Source organism: Branchiostoma floridae, chromosome 6 (assembly GCF_000003815.2).
Source record: "Branchiostoma floridae strain S238N-H82 chromosome 6, Bfl_VNyyK, whole genome shotgun sequence".
In the NCBI taxonomy this organism is placed as follows: Eukaryota; Metazoa; Chordata; class Leptocardii; order Amphioxiformes; family Branchiostomatidae; genus Branchiostoma; species Branchiostoma floridae.
The window spans coordinates 7,423,523-7,447,055 of NC_049984.1; the positions used below are offsets into that span (position 1 = coordinate 7,423,523).

Here is a 23,533-nt window from a genome sequence, read left to right on the forward strand (position 1 = left end):
TCACAGTCCCATATTGCTGAACTGACAGTCTAATAAAACATTACAATGTTCAGGGTATAATGAGAATCCTTTGCCTCACAGAAATGTAAGCTACTTAGCTAGAATTCTTTCCACACCTTTTGGTGTATTGGGCAATGCCCATCTCTGTTTTAATAGCCCTTGGCCACACACTTTTGGAAGCACTACAGAAGAGGGCTAGTCCACTTTTAGTGGTACTTATTGAACTCTACTCTACTACTACTCTTTATGTTAAGTGCATTGTACTTGCAGAGAAAGCAAATGATTTTTAAAAGTTTTTGGTATGTGTTGTGTCCTTTATCTCTTTGTCAAGTCTGCCGTATAGTCTTGGGTTCATTTCTAAGCAAGACGTCCATCCACAGTTTTGGGTCTGATCTGCAAGTATTACTTGTACCTGGGCAGTTGGGTCTGGGCAGTGCTGAATTACGCATTTGATATATTTACATAATATAATGTTACTTCTAAAAGAAAGAAGTGCCGAATCCAAAACCTAAAAATTATATTGCTGTTGCCCATACTGTAATGTTTGTTTTCCTGGTAACAGCTTGATCATAACCTTTGATTAGAAATAGTATGTGTCAAAATGAATGTGCATGATTATTATTACACTAACTCTTTTTCATAAGCATTTTCACCTCTGCTGAGGCTAAATGTGGATCAAAATAAACTCAACTCAACTCTCAACTATTCTAGTGCCAGTTTATCATTGGTAGGAAACATAATGCTCACCTTTTTGATATTGTTCAGCCATAGTCATAACATCAAATCACTGATGTGTGTAACAACTATTGCGATCTCTCACAAGCCATTCAAACTGTTGTGATAAAGTTTTTTCATGCAGAGGACGACATGAGGCACATGAATATAACTCAGGGGATTAGAGGCATCATTTGTTGTCTCAACTTCATATACATCATCATGCGCGTTAGGCATGCTATCGTATCTCATGGCTGCCCCCCTCCCGTAACTTCTTGTTCATTAGCCGATAGCAATTCTGTCTCCACTTCGTCCCTTATCTTCCCTTGGGAAAATTTCTAAAAAGACAGATGCAGCTCTGCAACCTTACAAGCATATTATTTCTCCCATGCTAATTTTCGACGCAGTGTTTATGGTCACGTATGGAGACCCTTGATGGCCATTTTAGGGGTTTAAGGGAGAGTGGTATCCTCTTATATTGCCACCTCTCGGCGGAGAATTATGGCGTTTGAAATTCAGAGAGTGGACCAGAGCATTAACAGATATTGTGTAGAATTTATTATCTGATATGGCATGCTATATACATATTATCTTTCCACGGTTTTGAGGACCCTTAAGACTTGTAATGAATCCTCTCTCACTGCTTTGAGTTTGTCAAGTAGGTTATGACTGGAAAAGTTTGTTCACAAGTAAAGGTAGTTGTAGTGATTTTCTGACACAAGGCTATGGAATGCAGCATTTCTTTAATTATTAGAAATTATGGCAATTTTGTTTCGTGATGCAGTCAGGTAATCAGCTTTGGTGTTTGACCTTTAAATGTAGAATCATGACAAATGTGGTAATGTAAAACTATACAACTGAATAAGTAATAATGGAAATATGAATGAATGAAAGATCAAATCTAAATTCCTGAACTTCTTAAGATTTTGGCACACTTAAGGGGTATCTGCCATTTTCACACCTTCAGTAGCTTTGGGATCTCCAGAGAATGCCATCTACAGTAAGCACCCTCTCTTAAATTCCATGGCCCAAGCATTGTGCTTATAAAGAAACAGATAAAATATGACTTACCTTTTACCTGTAGCTTTGTCAGGTCACCCCCAATACAGAGGTTTTAGTTCAATCCACGACATGGCTGTAAAATCTTCTCAATCTGATTCTTCACCTTCCACCCACTCGTTCACTCAGTCTTAGAGGATAACGTTCATCGAAATTAGCTTCTTTCACAAGAAGAGTTGATATTCCTAGTCACTGTCTATGTCTTATGCCATGAACTGGTCTTAACCACAGGGGCACGCTCTGGCATGTTCCTTAATCAAGGAGACGACTCCTTACATATAAGAGCTGCTGGCTTGTTACTTACGAGAACTTATGGAAGTTATTGAAGAAGGTCATGACTCATTGACTGCATATCACAATGTCATGTTTTGGGAGGTTTTAAACTTGCTATAGTATATGCTCCTAGGATCTTTATCGTAGTTAAGGTCATGGAAGGCATAGTAATCTTTATCAATTCTTCCAATGCTTCACAAACTTTTGTTGGTCCCATGCTAAGACCCAAAATTTAAAGCTTAATTGATTCAATTCTAAATTGATGTGTTAATCTCTTTTTTGACATTGTCCAGACTGGTGTCTGCTCATGGGTTGTTTTATGTAGGAAACCCTGAGCCTCATAAGAATACCCTGAAAGGTAACCCTGAAAAGCTAAATAGTTGGCCAAAGTTGGTATTTATTAGTGGACAGTTTTGGTGTTACGCCTGCTTCCTCACTCTGTAGTCATAAGTTTGCCCAAAGTTTCCGGCTGGAACGCGAGGCGTCCGCAAAATGTCAACACGAGAAGAAAGTGACCCAAAGTCCAGCAGATGACATCATTAGTATGCGCCGCTGTGGCGATGGTCGGTTTTTCATTACCACACCAGACCTTTTCACCCGGCCGCACCTGCCCAGAATTCCCAGCCACACATCATGAATTTTGATGCCCCTCCTGAAAGGGCAAAATCAACATTCAAAGTCATGCGCTGGGTTTGCTCTTTCTAAGTGGTCTTTTCACCTTTAGTAACTAGGATGTTGGGTTACGACTGGGAACAGCGTGGAAATGTGATCTCATGGTGGTAAATATTTGATCAAGTGCAACACTGGATAGCAGTTGAAGACATCTCCAAGGATGCACTGTTCCCTAGTATCAACAAGTCCACCCATCATCTTTGCAGAAACATTTACAATGCTGTAATCAGCAGTTTAATGTGAAAGGAAATTTTACAGTGAGCAAGAATCATTAAGAAACCTCTAGGTCTGGGTGAAGGTTAGTTGTCAATAGACCCATCCTGACCACCCATCACAATTAGAAGTTCAACTAATCATAGCGTTTCAACCAATGAAAAAGTGGCTGCATTTTTGTCAAATGTTTGTATTTTTATGTTTTGTTTTGTTTTGTTTTGACAGGTGGGTGGGGCTATGGGATCAGTCTATTAATTTTGATCATTTGCCTAGTTCCAAGCCAAGAAGTACATACTTGAAAATCAATTCATGTGCATTTATGATTTGCTATTATAAACACAATGAACTATCAAAACAGATGTTAGAAACATATCCTTTCAGGTTTAACACATATCTGCCAACTGAGTTGTTCACAATCACAATGGCATTATTGTGAAAGCCTGCTTGTATTCTTGAAATATATTACTGTGAAGGCAGGTTTGAAATTTTGAAGCATGTGAAGCCAGTATAGATGATATTAATTTGCAAATCTGTGTAGAAAATGCTAATCTATGGAAAAAAATGAATTTGTTACATAAGTCCATTAAAAAGATCTGCGACACATGATATCAAGACCTAGTTTTTCAATGGGCATTGCATTACAGTGATCCAATTCAACACGTTTTGTTCAGGCTCTAGAAGACTTTCTCAAAGCTCCAATTGCATCTTCAACTCTATTCTATGCCATGGCTACTCACCCATAAATCTTATATATCAACATGACCTTTAGCCAGAATTACTCTGACAACTCCTTAAAGCCTCCACAGTGAACCGTGCTGTGATACATGATTGTATGTTTCAGAACTTGTTTAAAGGTGACATTTCCAATGTTTCAACAGAGCTTATTACCATGTTGACAAAGGCCATACTGGAATAGGATGGTCCCATTTTGGAAAGTTTATAAAACCAGTGTAGTAATTGTTTTCAACAGTGCTGTATTACTCCCAAATTCAGTTGAAACCAGGATTTCTGGGCCAGATTAGGCAAAATGTTTCATGCCTGCCCCATAAACTTTTGTGTCCTAACTTAGTTTTTATTCACTAGTTACATTATGAAGGAAGCAAAAATCATGAGTGAACTGAGATTTTGTTTTTTTTACTGCAGAAGACGATATTTTATTGGCAATACTATACAAGATGTAGTATATATATATATGTGGATGTATGTAGATAGATTGAAGTATCAGCAACAGGTCCATCAGATTTGTAAAGATTTGTTGCATGCCCCGTGCCACAAACTTTCCTCCCATCCAAGGAGCCCAAGTCAAACACGGCGGGTACTTTACTTGTACCACATGTACGTTCACACCACTGTCGATGTAATCTCGCCCGAGCTCCATGTCTACAGGTACAAATTTACATGGAGAGCTGGAGCAAAGCTTGGCCTTTAGCAAATGCATTTTGTAACCTTTCCACACTCCTGCGGTGAAGAATGCCAAACAGGTAATTTCCACACCTGCGTCACCCGCTGATAATGCCAGGGAAAGGCCAGACATCACAGGAAGTAGTTTTGCCCAGATAACCTTTTGTAAGCGATACACAACCTTTAAAGGAGCAGTGTTAATTATTAGGCTGGTTAGAATATCAAACATGTCCCACCGTGCCGCACATGATTATGTTGCACTTTGCGGGGATGTGCGGAGACTGCCTGTTGAAAAGGTGATACTGTAAAGACGAGGGCTGCTCCTGGTTTTGTACGCGAGGGCACGTTTTTATGAACGTCACTTCCTGTGAAAGGTATCCCTTCCAAAAATAATGAAAGCTTTCCATCAGTTCCTCTCAGAGAAGTAGAGGAAATACAGAGAAGTAGAGGACAAACCAAGCTCTCCGTAATCATGGAGCAGCTTGGACGTGATGTTTGATGTGTGTGTTATGTAATAGAAAATGACTGATAAGCTAGTATACCTTCCTAGGAAAAAGTATTTCCCTAGCAATCTATTTCTAAGATTTGTCAGATCAATTGAGAGTGTTTTAAAGACGTTTTCTAAATGTTGACATGTAGTGATTTTTTTCCACTTAATTTTGTGTTGTTGCTACAGATCTAGACTTGAGGTGAAGACCCTGTGAGGAAAACCCTGCTAAAGAGGACAGAAGAGGGTGAGCAGACCAAGGTGAGTTGTTTTTTTAATCAACTGTTTTTTTAATCAACTTTAATCAATTGTCTATCGTCATTTTTTATTGTATCATGTTACAAAATCAATTAGGCATTGTTGTAACATTATTGTTATTCTTTAAGGAAATCAATGGCAGATAAAAAATTTCATAGTATTGACAAAATATAAACATTTTGTAAAGAAATTAGTTGAACACACTTTTGATGTTTTGTGATGTATAAGTCATTAGTAACTTTACCTTTACCTGCTGTCCTCATCAACTTAACTGAACCAATGGATAAACTGAAAATTAATATTCAATTTGTTATATTGTAACTGACAAAAGCATACCGAGGAGCTTTTAAAGAGACTTCAAACAGAGCAATTTTTTCTGAAGGAGAAAACAATGTGAGGATTTTTATGCAGGTATCATGAGGTTGTTCATTGTTGTGCACATCATAACACATGATCCTCATGTCGAGAAGGCACTAACTTAAAAAACTTACAATGTTAAAAAACCTACAATTATACTTTTATAGTGCATAATACTACCATAAGAATGTATCAATATATCATAGTGGAGCTATGGATTTTTAATAAATTTTCATGATTTTTAAAATCATTTTTATGCTTTTTTTTGTGATAAGCTAGATCACGCCTGATCCCGTGTGCTGTGCGTTTGTCATATTATTGCTAAATGGGAGCTATATTTGGATAGTTGTGCATGTGAACTGCAGACTGCGGAATTCAGCGCATTTGTTATGGAAAAGGCTTTCATATATCCTTGTCCACAGTTGGTTTTGTCATAGCCTGCTTCAAAATTCTACACAATCAAAATCGTACAACAAAATGTGACTGTACCACTTAGCTGAAAGGAGTAATGCTAAGATTAAAACACTTATAGGAAACTTTGAGATAACTTTCTGTATTGAATTCTACCTGAGGTGTTGAACAGATGGTGTGCTTGTAGGAAAAGTCAAGGTACGTGTATGGCTAATTGATATCTCGGCTTCCTGCAGTGTCTGTAATTACTACACTAATTTATAAAAGTCTTTGAAAAGTTTACTCAGAATCTGCAGTTCTTCATTTTTATCCAAAGAGAGCATTATGGCATGAATTATGTAATATATATTACATTGCAGGTTAGAAGAAAAGTTTAATGACAAGAGGTTCGCAAATTACCTTTTCAATGGATTGAAAAAGAATGCAGATTGTGATACTGTGTAGGACAACAGATACATGCTGGAGCATGTTCAAAACTCGTGTAATTTATGCCAACAATTGGACAGAGAAATCCTAATATTTGAAAGGCCCACATGGTTTTTGAGGGTATTGTGCGTATCAAGTGACCTTTCCTGATATGTCGTTAATATACATGCAATTCTATATTGTATTGTTGGGTTTTGTATTGCCCAAGTTTCATTTTCAGTTGATGGCATATTTTCAGGGACGGGAACATACATAATGATATACCAGGACACAATCTCATCATGGACTTGAGCAGTTTCCGATTACCAACAGATGTTTGACCCTTTCATGTTGAACATAAAATCTTTGTCTTACGTAAAAGTGCGCCCATGCCCAGCAGAGCATTCCGGGTCCAAACTTGATCCTCTTTTATTCCCGTTGTTTTCCGCCATGACCATCTGGAATTTGTGCAGTGGAATGCTTTTTCCATTATCACAGCCTATAGCCACCTGCTAGGTACTTAATTGCAGTCAACGATAACTCACCCTCAAATGGAAAAAAAGCAGAAAGAGAGAGGCTAGATTTTTACGAGCTCATTTGTTACTCTTTGTTCTGATAATGATCTCGTCGAGAGGCAAAAATGCCATCACCAGACGAACGTGCCATTACTGCCAATTCTGCTTAGTCGTGGATGATTTTGTCATATTTGACGAAGCACTTGCTAAGCAAATTGGTCGAGTGACTTTGAGGAAGCCAGGCGGTCTAAAATGACATTGTCTTCATATGTTTTCAATATGCAAGTATTGATTAATGCGCCTCTGTCTCATGTTAACGGTGAGGAAGCAGCCGTGTTATTGATATTCTGTACCTGCCAACTGTTTCTGAGCGCTGTGACATTGTCCCGAGCCTGAAATACGGCCAGCGCGACGCGGAGACTACATTTCCCATGGCGTGGCGCCCAGATGGAGTTTCCAAAGCTGAATGGACTTCTGTCAATAAAACACTAACCACCAGCTGTTGACCCAACATGGAGAGCTTAGTCTTCCAATTTACCCGTCGTAGATAAACTGCACTTGGTTGGCGGAGCAAAACTGGCATTGGATTTACCATCCCCTTTCACTGCGCTCTTCCTCGGTACTAAGTTGTTAAATGGATTAGCCGGACTCCCTGTCCCTGTAACAGATGCTGGTAATCTACGGTCCACTAACAATAGGCACTTTTTTTACAAAGGCACTTACCACGACAGGATGCGCTGTTTTACGCTATTTTCAACATTCTGGCTCTGTCATCACGATTTTAGTGTTTTCAATTTTTAAAATTCGACAGAGATTTGAGCTAGCTTGAATGTGGCATTGAATGCCCAAGTGGCTAGGTGAGCAGATAAGATCGAGAGCTCACGGGTTTGATTCCTGGCCTTGCTGGCTAGATGTTGTGTCCTTGGGAAAGGCACTTGTTTCCTCACTCCACCAGGTGTAAATATGGCCACCAGGCACCTGACTTCAGTTGTGGGGGTACTGAAAGGCAGTGGAAGGAGAAGGTTTAGCCTTCCAATAACGTGCCCTATGCACAGTTTTTAACAGTTCACTGCACCTACAACCTTAGATAGGCTATGGGACTACCTTTTACCTTTGCATCTACCTTTAGTATATAGTGATGATTTTTCCTTTTATTACAATGACTTTGGTTAGAAAAAGACCTAAGGATTTGACTTCTACTAATTGAGTGAATTCCTCAGAAATCCCTCCAATAAATGAAAGATCTTGTGTTACCTTCGATGCCATCACCAAAAAGGAACCAAAAAGTCTTTCCTGAAGCCCAGGCACTCATCGCTCAAGTAAAGGAAAGTCACGTGCGCGTATGTGAAGAGTTGGACGAGGTGTACTCAATAGCATAACACTCCCATAACTACCCCATGGTATAGGGATTGTTAAGTGGTATCATCACTAAGTACCTCTGTTGAGTGTGTTTCACATGACCCATTCTGAACTCTACAAGTCGAGTGTCTGGTGAGACACGTGTACTCCTAAAGCTTGGTGTGTGACTTTCCACTCGTGTTCATGCCAGATGTGCGCTCTCTCGATCAGTCTTCCCTTCAGCAAGCTTGCAAAAGTGCAGGAATCATCAGATGCTGCCCCACCCTTGACCTGTGAGGCCGTAACGTGTGTCTCTGGCATTCCAGCTGATTTTCCTCCGTGAGATCCTTGCGGTATCTCTCGGTATCAGTTAAGTCAGGTCATTTGCCGCTTTCAATCTTCCAGCGGCCATGGAAAGAAGTCCTTTGCTATAAATCTTGCCCCCAAGGTCAAAGACAGATTCTAATAGTTTCGAGCTGGCAAAGTTCATTTAGAAGGTACAAGTACGAATGTACAGGTACAATACTTTGTGTTTGGGACTGTATAAGTAAGCAGGACAGCTAGTCTGCAGTGCAATTTGTAACTGGTAAGAATCATTGCCCTGAGGAAGGCAACGGATGGTCATCGAAACATCAGTTGAATAAATAACTTGGTTATGTTCAAAGAAGTGACTTACCAACCTGATGAAACTTTTCGTGGAGGTACAAGGTATTTTCTGGGAAATTTCAATGAAGATTTCGTTAAAATGCATGGAGACATTGGTCATCAAGTACATGTAATTGGGCAGAAGGTATGAGGACTACCACCAAGTCTTCTTGATTGATAAGTATCTTGGGTACTTCAACATGCATAGGTCTAAGGTAGACTTAGCTAGGATAACCTTTAATTATGATTTTGTACATTTTATGCAAATATTCCATTTATCTTGAAGAATTACTGTACGAAAGGACTGTGTCATGATATCTGAACACCATATATATTCAGCGTTTAAAAGTAGAAAAAGAAAATGTAGTCCTACAGTCTTCTTGTGGCGGTAGTTGCAGTGGCAATGGGTTGTTGTCCACTGTGCCTTAGGGACAAGGTACACAAAAACATGTATTGGGAGCCTGGCAAAGCCCATCCCTTGCCTTCCACCACCTTTTACCACATCAACCGAAGCCAGGTACTACCCGTTTATTTTTACAACTTGGTGGAGTGAGAAAAGTTGTGTTGAAGTTCTTCTATGGCATGTCAGGAGACTCTAGACCCGGGACCTTTGGGTTCTAGGCCAAACACCCTAACCATTATGCCTACATGATGTCACCATTCTTTCAGCATTTATGATGTCTAACATAGAGATGTTTGCATAGAGTACACTTACACATAATACTTTAATAGGGTCCCAACTTGTAGGGGCAGTATTCACTCCATGACTTGTTTCCCAGCCATGCATTTTGCTGCGTCTATTAGCTGTCATCAAAGTTAGATCTCGGAGTAGCCAGGCTGTCTGATAAAGTTGATGATAGATTAAGAATACATGATTTCATATGAGATTGCCATCGGGACGGCACCGGGAGAATTAAAGCGGCCATTTATGGGACATGATGTCGCATACTAAGCCCAATTCCATATTGATCTAACTGTCTCAGGGAGGTATTAAGGAAGGACATGCATGAATTTTATGAGGCTGATCAAAGATATAAATCAAATTACGACAATGAAAGCCTCCTCCCTTGTATATGAATGTGACAATGAAGAATCAGTGTTGTTTTATTATATGAAGTCGGGCGTTTAAGTAAGGGATTATGCGTAACACTTCAAAGCTGTTAATGGCATAGTTAGAGTTTAATGTTTGGAAGTATTAAAATAAGAAAGCCCCTGGAAAAGGGTTGGACAGCATGCACTGTTATTTCTCATTAGCAAATATTGAAGCAAGGACAATCATGATTAGCCTAATGTTATTTTGTCATAATTTGTGAATATAGGTGAAAGGTAACAAGTACATTTTACGTTTTTTTGTTGGTTTTTGGGTAGGTTTTGGCTTGGGATATTATGATATTATACTTAAATGATATTATGATTGCCATGTCTGTTAAGGTGCAGTTCTAGGCCTCCAGAAAAACTGAAAGTTTTTTCCACCTAGCAGTCTTCCTCAAACTACAATTCATTGTTTGTTTTATGGTTTGTGAGTAAGACATCTGTATCTACAGACCTCACCAAGCATCAAATATCACTGCCAGTCAAACCTGCCCAAGACGACCACCCAGGGCGCAGTAAAAAATTGGTCATTTTGGACAGTTGGTCAGCTTGAAGAGAATCAAATCATAGCACATACATTTCAATGGATAGTGAGTTATAGTGCAGGTGAACTTGACCAATATACATTATGTTTTGTGTATATTGGTTTCCAAGTTGGAGTGTTTTCACCAAATAATCTCAAATATTAATAATACACATGCAGTATTTGATTTGTGAAAATATAGAAGTGATGTGACTTAACTGTTCCTGTTTTTTTTATTTGATTGCATTATACATTATACATTATGTAGAGAGAAAGAGAGAGAGTGTGTGTGTGTGTGTGTGTGCATGCATGTATGTATATTATGTATACATGCATATGTATGATAAAGATACATTGTAATCTAATTTTGACTTACAACACTGTTGAATTTTGATAGTAGATGTGTGGAATATGCCTTCCTTTGGGGTAGAGAATAGAAATAAAGCTGCTGGTAAGCTACATTTCATTTGATTTTGAGTGTACGGATTAGGATTGATTCCCTGGTACATTCTTTACAATCTATATCATATACCATCCAAACTGCTCCTTTTTGTTACCCAATGATGTAACTTGTTCTGTAAGGGTTCATGTCATATCTGGGTCATAACAATGAATAAATCATGACAAGTGTGTGAAGAGCCTTCAGTGGGATCAGTCCGTTATCTTCCACACACAGGTGCATGCCGCGTATCCCGTCTTTATCTCGCCAACGAAGGAGTGCTCGCCTTTTGTACCTCTGCAACAAACCGATGCGGCAGAAATGAATAATTGACAGGCTTGGCAGATGGGGTGTGGTTCTTGAAACATTTTATTTGAATACTCTGGTACAATAGAGGATTTCTGGATAGATTTGGGTGAAAACAATACCACAGTGACTCTACCATAGCCTGGTAATAGTCCAAATTGCCAAGTCATAAATTTCCAAGTATTGATGACTCAGTGTCCATGGTGTGCCCTGAGTGCAGCTCTGAAGGGATCTTGTGTCAGTACTGGTAAGGATATAATATAAAGATTGGTTTGGATTGTTAACTTGCAAGACTGTAAAATACTTGAAATATATCAGTAATCTACTTGTATGTATTTGTTACACTTTCTTGGTGCTTGAAGCAACCTCCTCATTTCACAATATTTTGATCAATCTAAAACCACCTTAAAAATGTTTAAGAATAACAGATTTTTCAAATGTCATCCGGCATTCCTCCTCAGGGAAAATAATGATGCCAAAGCTTTTAGAGGCAGTAGTAGCTCATTGCCTGCAGAGCCTGTGTTGTCTGCAAGGGGGCAAGATACCAGGGATATGGCATGTCATCAGGCTGTGCCAAAGTCTATAACGACTGTAGAGGGAAAAATAGCTTTTGATTGCATTGTATACTGTATAGCATTACTATTAGAGGCTCTCCTCTTATATTCTTTTGATAACTGCCAAATCTTTATGCTGTGCACAGCAGATATCCACTGAAAACAATATCAACTTGCAGGGATCTAACTTGTTTTTGAAGCAACATGACATGTCATACATATAAATGTAACTTTAGGTGGCCAATCTCACATATATATCAATAGTTTCTTTGTCTGGAGTTTAACAAGTAAAATATTGTCTTCTTAGTTATCTAAAGTACATGTATGTGATTGTGTACTTATAGAGATATACTATTCAGTACTTACCAGACTCTAACAGCCAAAATAAATTCAAAGTGAAAGGTTATGTTGTTTTCTACTTTGCCCAAGATTAGCAAAGCTAATTGCTCACCTTTAGGGCTGCTTTTCCCACTTTTCTGTCTTCTGCAATTGATATTTCTTAAGCTACCAACTTGAAGGTTTCTCAACTATCATATTGATGCTGCTATCCCAGATTGTCACAGTATTACAAATAGCCTTTTTTGTATCAAATGCTATTGGGAAAGTTCATTCCACACTCTGTAACCTGCCCTTGGCCGTCCCACAGTTCTTACCCAAGTTGTTTGGTACAACAGAGCAGCTCTGTTGCCACAGGAGTGGGAACGCCCCCTGATGTAATCTAAATTGTACACTTGGTGCCTGGGGTGAGCGCCTGAAAAGCCTGAGTATCCCTGGAACTAATGCCTTGGACATGGTGTATTCAGTAGTGCTGCTGTGGGCTGGTGCTGATAGTGGAGGGGGTATTTGTCATCGTAACATTGAGGCCTGACTTTGTAACCCTAGCCTTGAACTTCGCCACACGTGAACAAAGTTTCTCCCCTAGAATACACCGGATAAACCTACGTAGCTGTAATCTTCAACATGTATTAGGCTCATTTGTGGAGTAAGAAATAAAGTAGTGCAACCATTGTATCAACTTAATATATGGTATATTCTTAATGTATTACCTAGGAAATGTTCGCTTTTATTGATAAGTTCGTATGTTCTGTTTATGTATGGCATTTTTTTGAAGGCACTAAACTTTTGGAGCTTGTCAAGTTCTCTTAAGGTTACACGCATCTGATAGTGGATGGACCTACTACAGATGCATTTGTCTTCAAGATCTTTATCTAAAGTTGTGTTAAAACCAGGCCACAGGGGAGAGTGATGATTTTTGTTTTGAGATCATAGAACACAGGATTCATCTGCTGGTATGAAAAATTGCTATCCATGGTTTTCTCTCACTGTTTCAGGACTTCAAATAGTCCCTTAAACTTTAAAAAGAACGTATAAATACACATTTCTTCAGGTTTTAGCACTTCTGTAATAATGTAATTCTAGGAATCCTCTGTTTGGAATGGTAGCATTTAGCCAGATCAAGGACATTATTTAACGTCCTTGGCCAGATCCATTACAGCAATAGCACTTTCATTGCCACTGTCCTTGGTGCTGAATGAATAGTCAGATGCATCTGACAGTGGAAGGACTTACTAGCAGGGCTCAAAATACTGGGTGCATGTGCACCCAGGTGCACCCAAAATTGTAGCTGTGCACCCAATTATTTTCTGTGGGTGCACAGGGTGCACCCAAATATTTTCTTAGGTTTATGTATGTAAAGATATCAAAGTATACTAGTATAAATCATATTCTTGACATCTAAGCATTAGAAAGATAATAAAAAATGTCTGTCATGGTACTTGTTTAAGAATCTGATATTACGTTATTACTTAAATTTAAGTGGTGCACCAAATTTTTAAAGCTGGGTGCACCAGTGCACCTAATCCCAAAAATAAATTTCGAGCCCTGTACTAGTGATACATTTGTCCTCAAGATCTTTATCTAAAGTGTGTTAAAGCCAGGTCACAAGGGAGAGTGCTGATTTTTGTTGTGAGAGCACACGATTCATCTGCCGGTATGAAAAAAATCATAGAAATTAGGGAAAGTATTGGAAAGTATTTGTAACATGTATGTATTCTTCTCTCCCAGGGTTGGCCCTTGGCAATAGCCTACGGCTAGTTGGGCAGCCCTGGCTGTATGTATACAGCTGAACAAATAGATAAATAAGAAATAAATAAGTTCGATTGTACGGCAAAAATTGTAGGGAATGATGAAGGAATATGTTAGCTTTGAGATTGTTTGACGTAGAACATGATGTATGTACATGGGTACATGAAGGTGGTATAGATTTGTGCCTGAACACTGTTACTCCCTTTCAGGGTGCGCGCGTCTGCTACAGTTCACTTGAGCTCTGGACATCACATGAAGCAAGGGCATCAGAAGTGAGTGTGACAGCAATTTTTCATTTTGACTAAGATTAAACCCTGAACTCAAATGTTATATTTCACCTTTGTAGTGCCTAGTGGCACTTAGAGCAGTATGTATGGTATATTTTTGCAGGAAGGGGTTGCTAGGACTTCCCCTTACGTGTGCTCAAGGCACATCCACCCACATTTTAAGTCTCTTCCAAAAGACGGTTGCAACCCCATCTGAGATGTCCTGACCCCTAGACTTGTATTTTCCAAGGAACCCGGAGCTCCACTGTGAGGATGTTGCCAGTTTAGCCACTAGCACATCCCTCCTTCTCTAGGCATCAAATGTAAAAAAGGCCATCTCAAGCGAGCAAGCCAGTAAATTTTTGCTTGTTTTAGAGATTATATACCCTAAACTCAAACATATTTTTTTTTCTTATACCTATTTGCAAACCTTCCAATATACATTTTGAAGCATCCGGATCCGAAATCACCTTGGAATCCATGTAAACGTTAGGCAAAATACTGTGTTCTCTGTTGTCAAAGGCTTCGAGATATGAAAATAAAAAGGCAATTGTATATACTAGTGGGCAATAACCTTCCTTGGTATTAACATTTGAAGTTTTGAAATGATTGAAACTGATTTTATTGCGCATCCTTCATTCCGTGACCTGCTAATGGCACAACATGAGGCAAATGTCAGGGACAACATCTGGATAGTGTATGTCTGAGGATATTATGAACACCACGCTGCACATAGAGGCAGAGAGCATAGCAAACTTAATCACGGAACAGGCTCTTATCTTTTTAGAGTGTCAAATTCTGTATGTCTAAGAAAAGATAGGAAAGTCAGATGTTTTGACCTGTATGGTGGGTATCATGCCTTTGCTGTCTTAGAATTTAAGTGAAAAGCAGCAAATGTCTGAGAATATTATATACAACACACTGCACAAAAAATAGAGAGATATAGAGCAAAGCAAACTTAATCAAAAAGCTGGTTCATATCTTTGTAGTGTCACATTTAACATATCTAAGGAAAGATAGTTGAATCAAATGTGTTGACCTTTTTTTTATAGTGGGTCATACTTTTGCTAGCATAAAGTTAGCAAAAAAGAACATTTATTGCTATGTCAAATTAAAAGATACGTGTACCATGAAATTCCATTCCACAATGATTCAGATGTCAGTTTGGGAGTGTTTGAAGAAGTCTCATGTGGAACCTGTGTTAATGTTGTTATTTAGGTATTAGTGCTGAGAAATTAAAATGCCCCCCCCCCCTGCAAAAAATTTCATTGATGTTAGATAAGGTTTTAATAATTTTATCTCGCAATTCTTGAATTATCAGTGGAAGTTCAACTTTTGGTGCATTGATTTATGGAAAACTGTGATCACTAGGAAAGCAAGGACTCAATCAAGAATCAACTGTCGGTGACAAAATATAAGCTTGTAGGGTTGATTCACATATCCTGAATGTTACATGCAATCCTTTCATTATTGTTTGCAACCTAGGAAAAGAAGGATGCAGCAAATTTCAGATCCAAGAAATCAAACTGGTGCAACCTACCTAACATGAACCATTTATTCCTGCTCACCTGGGGAAGCCAGGTCCATTTCCCCCCAGTGCACCCATCCCAATTATCCGCTATCTTTGCATACCAAACAGGGCAATCCACAGGTCAATGAAGCAGAAGGAATTGTTCGGAGGAGAGCGGGTCTCGGGGGGTTCCTCAAAGACACGGTCTGCTCACTGTAGCCTCATCACGGATAACGAAAGTGACAGGGGGTAAATTGGTGGACCAGTGTAAGCATGCAAGCTGTATCATTAGCTGTAATATTTTTCAAGAATGAAATCAAGTCCAAAACTTCAGATTATCCTATGATAGGCAAATGAACCTGTCTCATTTTAAGTTGCCATTAGGTTGCCTGCAGCATTTCACAAACAATCTTTGTCCTTTAGATATACCTCAGTAGATCGCTGTCTTATAGCGCAAATGTATTTAGTTGTGACGTATGTGGCAGAAACTTTCACAAATATTCGGATAAGGATTGTTCAGCCACAGGCATTGCTGTAGGGTAGATGTGAGCAAGGAATTAAACATGGTCAACACTGACCAGTGGAGGTCATTAAAAATTTTAACATTTAGATTTGATTTAGTGATACAAATCCAACGGAACAATACGGTCTATATGTTCTCCAGATAGAGGCGTAACTTTTTTTTTTGCTATCTGAAGTTTTGTCTTGTACTGTGTTAGCCATAAACCTTACAAGGCGATGTGAATGCACAGTGCTTAAGGTTTTAGCACTTATGTGAAAATGTAATTCTAGGAATCCTCTGTTTCAAATGACAACATTTAGCCAGATCAAGGACATTATATAACGTCCTTGGCCAGATCCATTACAGCAATACCACTTTCATTGCCGCTGTCCTTGGTGCTGAATGGATAGTCAAGTCAATGCTGAATGTTGTTGAAACAATACCAAAAGCTGCTTACTGTTCAGTGTATTTTCATCTTTGTTTTGGTGTTTTGTTTACTCTAAAATTAGATGTTGAAAAAAATTCCTCTTGAATTTTCCCTTCAAACATTTATGTCACTGTCCCTGGTGCTGAATTGATAGTCAAGTCAAGTCAAAGCAGATGCTGTTGAGGCAATACCAAAAGCTGCTTACTGTTCAGTTTATTTTCATCTTTGTTTTAGTGTTCTTTTGCACTAGAATTGCATTCTAAAAATTCCCTATGAAGAGTTTACTTTCCCTTCAAACATTGATGCCCCTGTCCTTGGTGCTGAATGGATAGTCAAGTCAATGCAGATGTTGTTGAGGCAATACCAAAAGCTGCTTTCTGTTTGTTTTGGTATTTTTATACACTATAATTGCATGCTTAAAAATTCCCTATGAAGAGTTTATTTTCCCTTCAAACATTGATGTAACTGTGATGACAGTTGTTATTTATGATCACGCAGCTTCTCCAGCTGTGTTGAATAGATGGCCTACTTAATAAAAGCATACCGGTGGGACTTGTACCATAGGTCTGCATTTCATCTGTGGTCAGACCTGTCACACTACCTTTGCCCACCCCCTGGCTGACACTCCCAAGAAATTGCCTGAAATGGTTAACTCTGTGTTGTGAGTTCAGCTTTTTATAGGGCAGGCTCCCTGGAGGGTTGGTGGGTCCTCCTGGTGAATGTCAGGTAGCCGTGTACATGTCATGTCCGTTTGGTGGGTCCGACTGGTGAAACTAACAATGCCTGCCAGGCAGGACAAGCAGGGAACAAGCACCATCAGTACCTGGATTTCTGGCATTAGATCATAGACAGATAACACCGGCCTGCGCTGGTATTGGGTTCTCCTGTGCAGTGTCAATATTTCCTGGAGGGAGTCAAACAAAGGGCAACAACATGAAAGTTTATAGAGTTTGTCATCTTTTGTTTTATGTGTCTTTATATGTTTTTAGTTTTTTTTTGGTATTCTTGTCATTCATTGACTTTGATCTCATTGTCATCATTTTTGTTTTCATCACACACATAAGAAAAGGTGAATGGTCTAGAGTTTAGCTCTTTGTTCCAGGATTTCCCTAACCATTTTACTCAGCATGCATTTTGAATGAGGCAAAATATGATGACCGATTCTTCAAGTTCTGTCTTCGGCTTTTTAATTAATTTTCTTAAGAAGTAAAAGACTTTTGAAAATGTACATGCAACTTTGTAACATGTATAGAAACATATGTCTCTCAGTCTTGGGTGCAAAATAATAACCCTGAATGGCTTGCCAGAAGATGAATGTTTGAAGAACTACGCATTGTGAGAGGAGCAGCAAATTGGTCCATAGAATGGCCACTTCTGGTGCATTACCCTTGGTTTAAGAGCCAATCCAGCCAATTCCACCATCATAAGGCGTACATACAGAGGTGTGTATGTTCCAGCCAGCCCCACAGTGCCCTCTGGAGAAACATGGATCCACCTGCACCTACGTGTATGTGTAAATCACGGTGCATAGCAAGCATCTTCTCATGGGTGTTGGCCTTTCAACCTGACCTTTCAACCACACCCACAATTTTGGGTTCTTAAATTTGTAAGGTTTTTTTTTTTTTCTGAACGAATAATAATTCAGGATTACAATATCGTATTATGCTCATATTTTGTCACTATCTTCCTCCTTTTTGTAACGCTTTTCTATGTATTTATACCAATTTAAGCTAAAAATAATTCCTTGAAATTTTGATTGTCCTGATATTTTGACTTTCTGGCTGCTGTGGTAGCATTTAGTTGTATCACAGGAAAACTTTTTCTCCTTTTTTTTATTACTTTTGCCTGCATATCACAAATTTTTGTAAAAATCAGAGAAAAGAATAATTAAACTTTCAGTTGGATTGTACAATTAGTTTAAAGGTATGCAAAGCCTGTAAGTTAGGATCTGGATCTGGAAAAATGTACAGGAATTTCAAGGATGATAAGATTGTGTTTTTGAGAGTCTTGCATATTATCGGTAAAAAGTCGTAAAAACACAGACCTTCATTACTTGGCTATGTGCAATCTTTAAAGTTTGATATACACGTCTAATTTGCTTTGTCTGTAGTCATGAGCGCTGGCTATGCCAAGCCTTGAAATGTCAAAAGTTCAAACTTTAAACAGATTGTTAGCTTTAATGTAGGGATAACAAACTATTCCCAGGCTCCAGCCCACTGCAATTATCTATTGATGAAAGGGTGATATAGGCAGTGTATGGAATGGAAAGGCTATGGATGCCCAATTGGGCAAATCTACCACTGGGAGTGATGGAGAGGGAGGACCCTATCTGGGTAATTAGTTCTGCCATATGGTACCCACCAGGTAAAGGGGGAAGATTGCTTCTTCGGGGATCCCTCCAAAGTTAAAGTTCAGGCCTTCATCCCTGTATGTAGAATGGTATAGTCCAGATTGTCATGACTGTTGTTTGGAGGCGTTTTTGTTGGAGGCAGGTCAACTTGTAGCCAGGATATAACGGTGGGAGAAGTTCTCCCCAGCAGAAGTGATCAGTATCAAAATGCCATGTATGGTGACATTTTGAAAGCCATACAATCAGCGCGCTGGACCCAATCAAATTAGCCCTGCTGCCCCAAAGGATAATGAGAGGACGAGCCCTGATCAGAGTTATTAGCGCAGCCATATGGTGCCCCCTGCCAACTGCACAACTTTGTCAGAGGTGTGGCTCAGGGTGGACCAAGAGAAGAATTTTGGAAGTTTGAACAGAGAACAATACCTTCATTATTCATGGCGGTAGAAATCAGGGATAGTAAGTGAAATAAAGAAGTATTTGACATGATATATCCAAATATGAAGTAAAATGTAGATGCTGGTGCTACTGTTTATTTTTTGAGGCTTCATTTCACAGTAGGGCACACAAAGAAGAGTCAAAGTCTGTGACATATTTCATGTTTTATTCTCAAAAGAACAATTAAGAATGTTGACTTTATAGTTGGACCTGGTTTTGTATCAGTCTTCAGTCTCGTTCTTTATCCCTCGCAGTGCCATGGCCAATTAGAACAATGCTGTGTAATCGCTAGTGACACTTGGAGGCTTAGAAAATGTCATTGCAGGAATACAAATGTGAAGAATGACTCATAAAAATCCACAAGCCATCTCAGCGGTAAGGTGCAGTCTATCATCCAGCGGTGACATTTCAAGTGTAGATGATGATAAGTCCATCTAATGCAGCATTGGTTTTTGTTAACATATCAAACATATCACTATTGGATCTACTTGCAGATGAATTGTGATGAATCTTTCAGAATTGTGCATTCGTTCAAGTGTTTTAAGGAGGTTTATGTTGCCATATTGGCATGAAATTGGTCAATTTTCTCTCAAGGCTTTCTTCTTCAGCCTTAGGCAATCTGATTTCTTGGCGCTTGGATTCCCTGCCACATTTTTTTGGCTTTCAAAAAATAAAAAGACCACACAACACTACAACCATTGAAGAAAGCCCTGTTCTCCCAATGTTGCTATACTTTTTCCATTCGTATCATAATCTATTATTTGAAATGTATACTGATTGTCCAGGTCCTGTGATGATATTTCAGATGACTGATTATTTTGCCTGACCACTCCATTATCAAATGTCCTGCAAAAATTCACGAACCAAGAAAATTGTCTTGGCCTTAGTTTTAAGTCAACTGCCCGATCCTCTTTCTATGTTTTAAATGCATATTGATCACTTCCAGAGGTAAAACTATTCTCGTCTTGATTTGTCTAGTTAATATCTATCTATTCTGTTTTTCCTGCATTTACTGATTTTTTGTATCTATCAAATTCAGTGATACCTTTAGTTTCAGAGTCTCCTCCTTTGCGCAATTACTAGACCACATCCATCCTGTTAACCAAATTCTAGTCCCCCCTATTGACCCTCTCACGTGGAATAGCCCAAGATCACCAAGTTTATCCCCCGACCAGTGAAAAGTAAGCCATGTTACCCAACATCAAAGAGGACTTCTTCGAGTGATGTATATCAGATTCTTGGAATGTTGGATTGGACTCAAAGAATGTTAGATTAGATTGCTGGGATGGTTGATTGGATTGAACTCCCTCTTGGCTCGTTCAAACTTAGTTATCTCCGCAACCAGATGGTCGCAACTCTGCTCTCGTGACCCCCGTAATGCACCGTCCAGCACAATGGAATTAGAGAGAATCAACTATGAGTGTAGATTTCATTCCATCCCTTCCCGTAAATGTGACCGGTATTATTGGCAACAGAGCCAGCTTCTAGGAAAGCTAACTTTTAAGTTGTTTGTCAACAGTGCAATGTGTATGTACATGTACAGCATTCTATATGACTGGAATGACCTTGCTCAAATGGTTGACCTTTAGACGGTTTCCACTATATTGTCAGTGTACAGCAAGACATAGTGCTTTTGATAGAGGTGCATAGTCAATTGTAGGTTAATGTGAGATTACCCTAGTTAAATGACTAGCTGTGTCATTCATTGGTATTTTTATGCATATAGGGTAAGAATTTCAGAACACGCTGCATAAATCCTGTTCCTGACTGTGGACTTTTTGGTGACCTGTAATTTTTTGGTACTAAATGTTTGGCGTTCTATCCCCCTTTGCTTCATGTGCTGCATGTGTAGCCCTAATCATGTTAGGTCAAATGTAAGAGTTCAGACCTTCAAATTAATGATCTTTCAGGTTTTGTTTAAGGATACCATATTTTCTCTCTTCTGGCCCATTTTGCATTGAAATGTGTGTTTTCTTGGGCAGGTATGGCACAAATAGAATTCCACACGGTGGATATTCAGCTCTCAGACCAGCTGACGGGTAGTCGGTACCTTGGGTGATGTGCCCTGTAGTATATTCTATACACAATTGGAAGATTCATTTTGTTTCTCTCTTATTTGCTGATTCTTGTTGTCCTTTGAGTGACCGTATTGTCAGTGGATGGCATTTCAGCACCCAAAATGTCCTAAATCCATTTGAAGACTTGTACTCACACAAGCAGCCAATTATCCCTGCCATCTGTGGCACTGTGAAGCACAGTTCAAAGGAATGACATAAAAGAAGAATTTTAGGCCACACCAATTGAATTTCTTGGTTGTTGACTATTTTGTAGAAAAGCTTTCGAGCAGCTGGTGAAATTATAATTAAAGGCTGATAGTCATTTCAAGCAATGGATTTTTTTTTCCAAATACCTTCCTGGGTGCATACATGTAGAAAGTAGATTAAGCAAATATATCTTAGGCCACAGCAAGTAAATTTTATGGATGACATCCGCGCGCTCATTAATTTTTGCCTCATTTCAGAAAAAAAAACAAGATTTTTTTCTTCTTCAGGGAAGGCCGGATAGACGAAAATGGGTAAAGGTTGTGATGTAACCTAATCATTGAATGTAGAATTGACACTAGAGACTCTGTAAGCATTGACTGTAGTTGCAGAGGTGTAACTTGATAGATAGTTGTAAAAGTGGCACAACTATGGAAGCTATGAGTGTAGTTGCCAACATGGTTAATGATACCAGTCTACCACACTAGTGTTACTTTAACTACACTGGTGCACTTCTTAAATACAGGAATGAATGCCTTGTTGGCTGTGATGCCATATTTTCTCCCTTCAAGTCTTGTTACAACGTATATTTTGAAAATTTGCCATCTTGTTTTTTTTTACCCATCTTGTTTTTTTTTCGCCCTATCTCATTATTTTTGCAGTCTGCAGAGGATGTCATCCATAAAATTTACTTGCTGTGGCCTTATGCACTAAACATGCAAACCATTTTACAGTCTGTACTTTATCAAACTTCACCACCCCCATGACTGAGTGGTACATCCCTTATGCCTGTTAAAGCAAATGTTATTATATTGTATGGCCCCATGGGTAAAGTAGCCATATTGGATGGGAGGCCAATACCTGTCTGTATCCCAGGGAGGGAGGGGGGCTTCACCGCCCACATCCGTCATAACCGCCATGTTAATGGTGACCTTATGACCCAGAAAAAATCAATGTCCACTTAGACCAGTTTCAGGGTGCACCTGGGAGTGATAAGGGGTCAAAGGGCAGCCGTATCAGATGTTTAGATTGTGGCCCTTGACCCCGACACTTGTGCAGAAAATCTGCATTAAGCAAATATTGCTTTTTATGTCTCTTGACCCCCTGAAAGGCCAGGTATTAGAAGTTCCCCGGCTGAGTTGGAGATGCCATGGGTGCTATCTCAGCTAACACTTTTTTCACGGTTGGTTGCTCCCTGCATGACCCAGTGTTTCACCTGGCTTGACATCAAATGGAGAGTTTAGCTCTCTGGATCATAACCATAACTGACTTTGTGATGTAAGTGATGTATCTAGACTTTTTTCATCTCCAATTTTATTTGTATTTTTTACTACAGTTTTATACAATGTAAATATGGTATCCTGCATCGTATGACTCTATGAGTTATGGAAATCAATCTGTTATCTTTTACAATGTTGGAGATGATTCAATGTGTTCAACTTTACTCCAGTATATGAGGGAGGATCAATAACTTTGCACAGTAGTGAAAGGGGATAGACTGGCCCTTACACGTGTTCCAGGCATCGATCAGTGAGCTACATATCACATCCACAGCCAGCCAACTATCATAAAATGTATGATATCTGGAAATGTTCCAGACATTCAAAGAAGATATAAGATCGAAATGGGACAAGCTAGAAATGAAACAGTCAAATTATAGAAGACTGTGAAAAACTCCATGTAGGTATGTGTGATAGAGATTAAAAGATTGTTTTATTGACTTACAAGTACAGGCATTTCTTGTATCACAATTTCTTCAGCAACATTTTGTCTCCTTTCAACACCCTCTAACAGGTTGTGCTCAGTGTTGCCTGTTTCTTAGGCCTTGTTTACACATAGTTGACCTTTTTTCCATCCAAGGGTAACACATACACTACTAAGAGCAAGTTCTTACCTGTCATTTCCAATCAATGTAATAGACTATTCTATTAAGGATCTTTTACCCTTGTTCCAAGCTCTATTGATCTTTCGCACCTATATGAAACCACTTGCATCCATTCTAATGACCTGTTTTTATTGACTACCTGTTGATGGC

General features: G+C 39.1%; 1 protein-coding gene across 2 annotated transcripts in view; it reads left to right on the plus strand.

The window, feature by feature from the left end:
- LOC118417968 (protein CBFA2T1-like) overlaps positions 1-23,533 on the plus strand; it is a 181,432-nt gene that overhangs the window by 30,663 nt on the left and 127,236 nt on the right. For both annotated transcript variants that reach the window (XM_035823747.1, XM_035823748.1), the window contains 2 exons: positions 5,009-5,080; positions 13,957-14,019. The gene's annotated coding sequence lies outside the window, so the exon portion shown is untranslated. The remainder of the gene's footprint in view (positions 1-5,008; positions 5,081-13,956; positions 14,020-23,533) is intronic.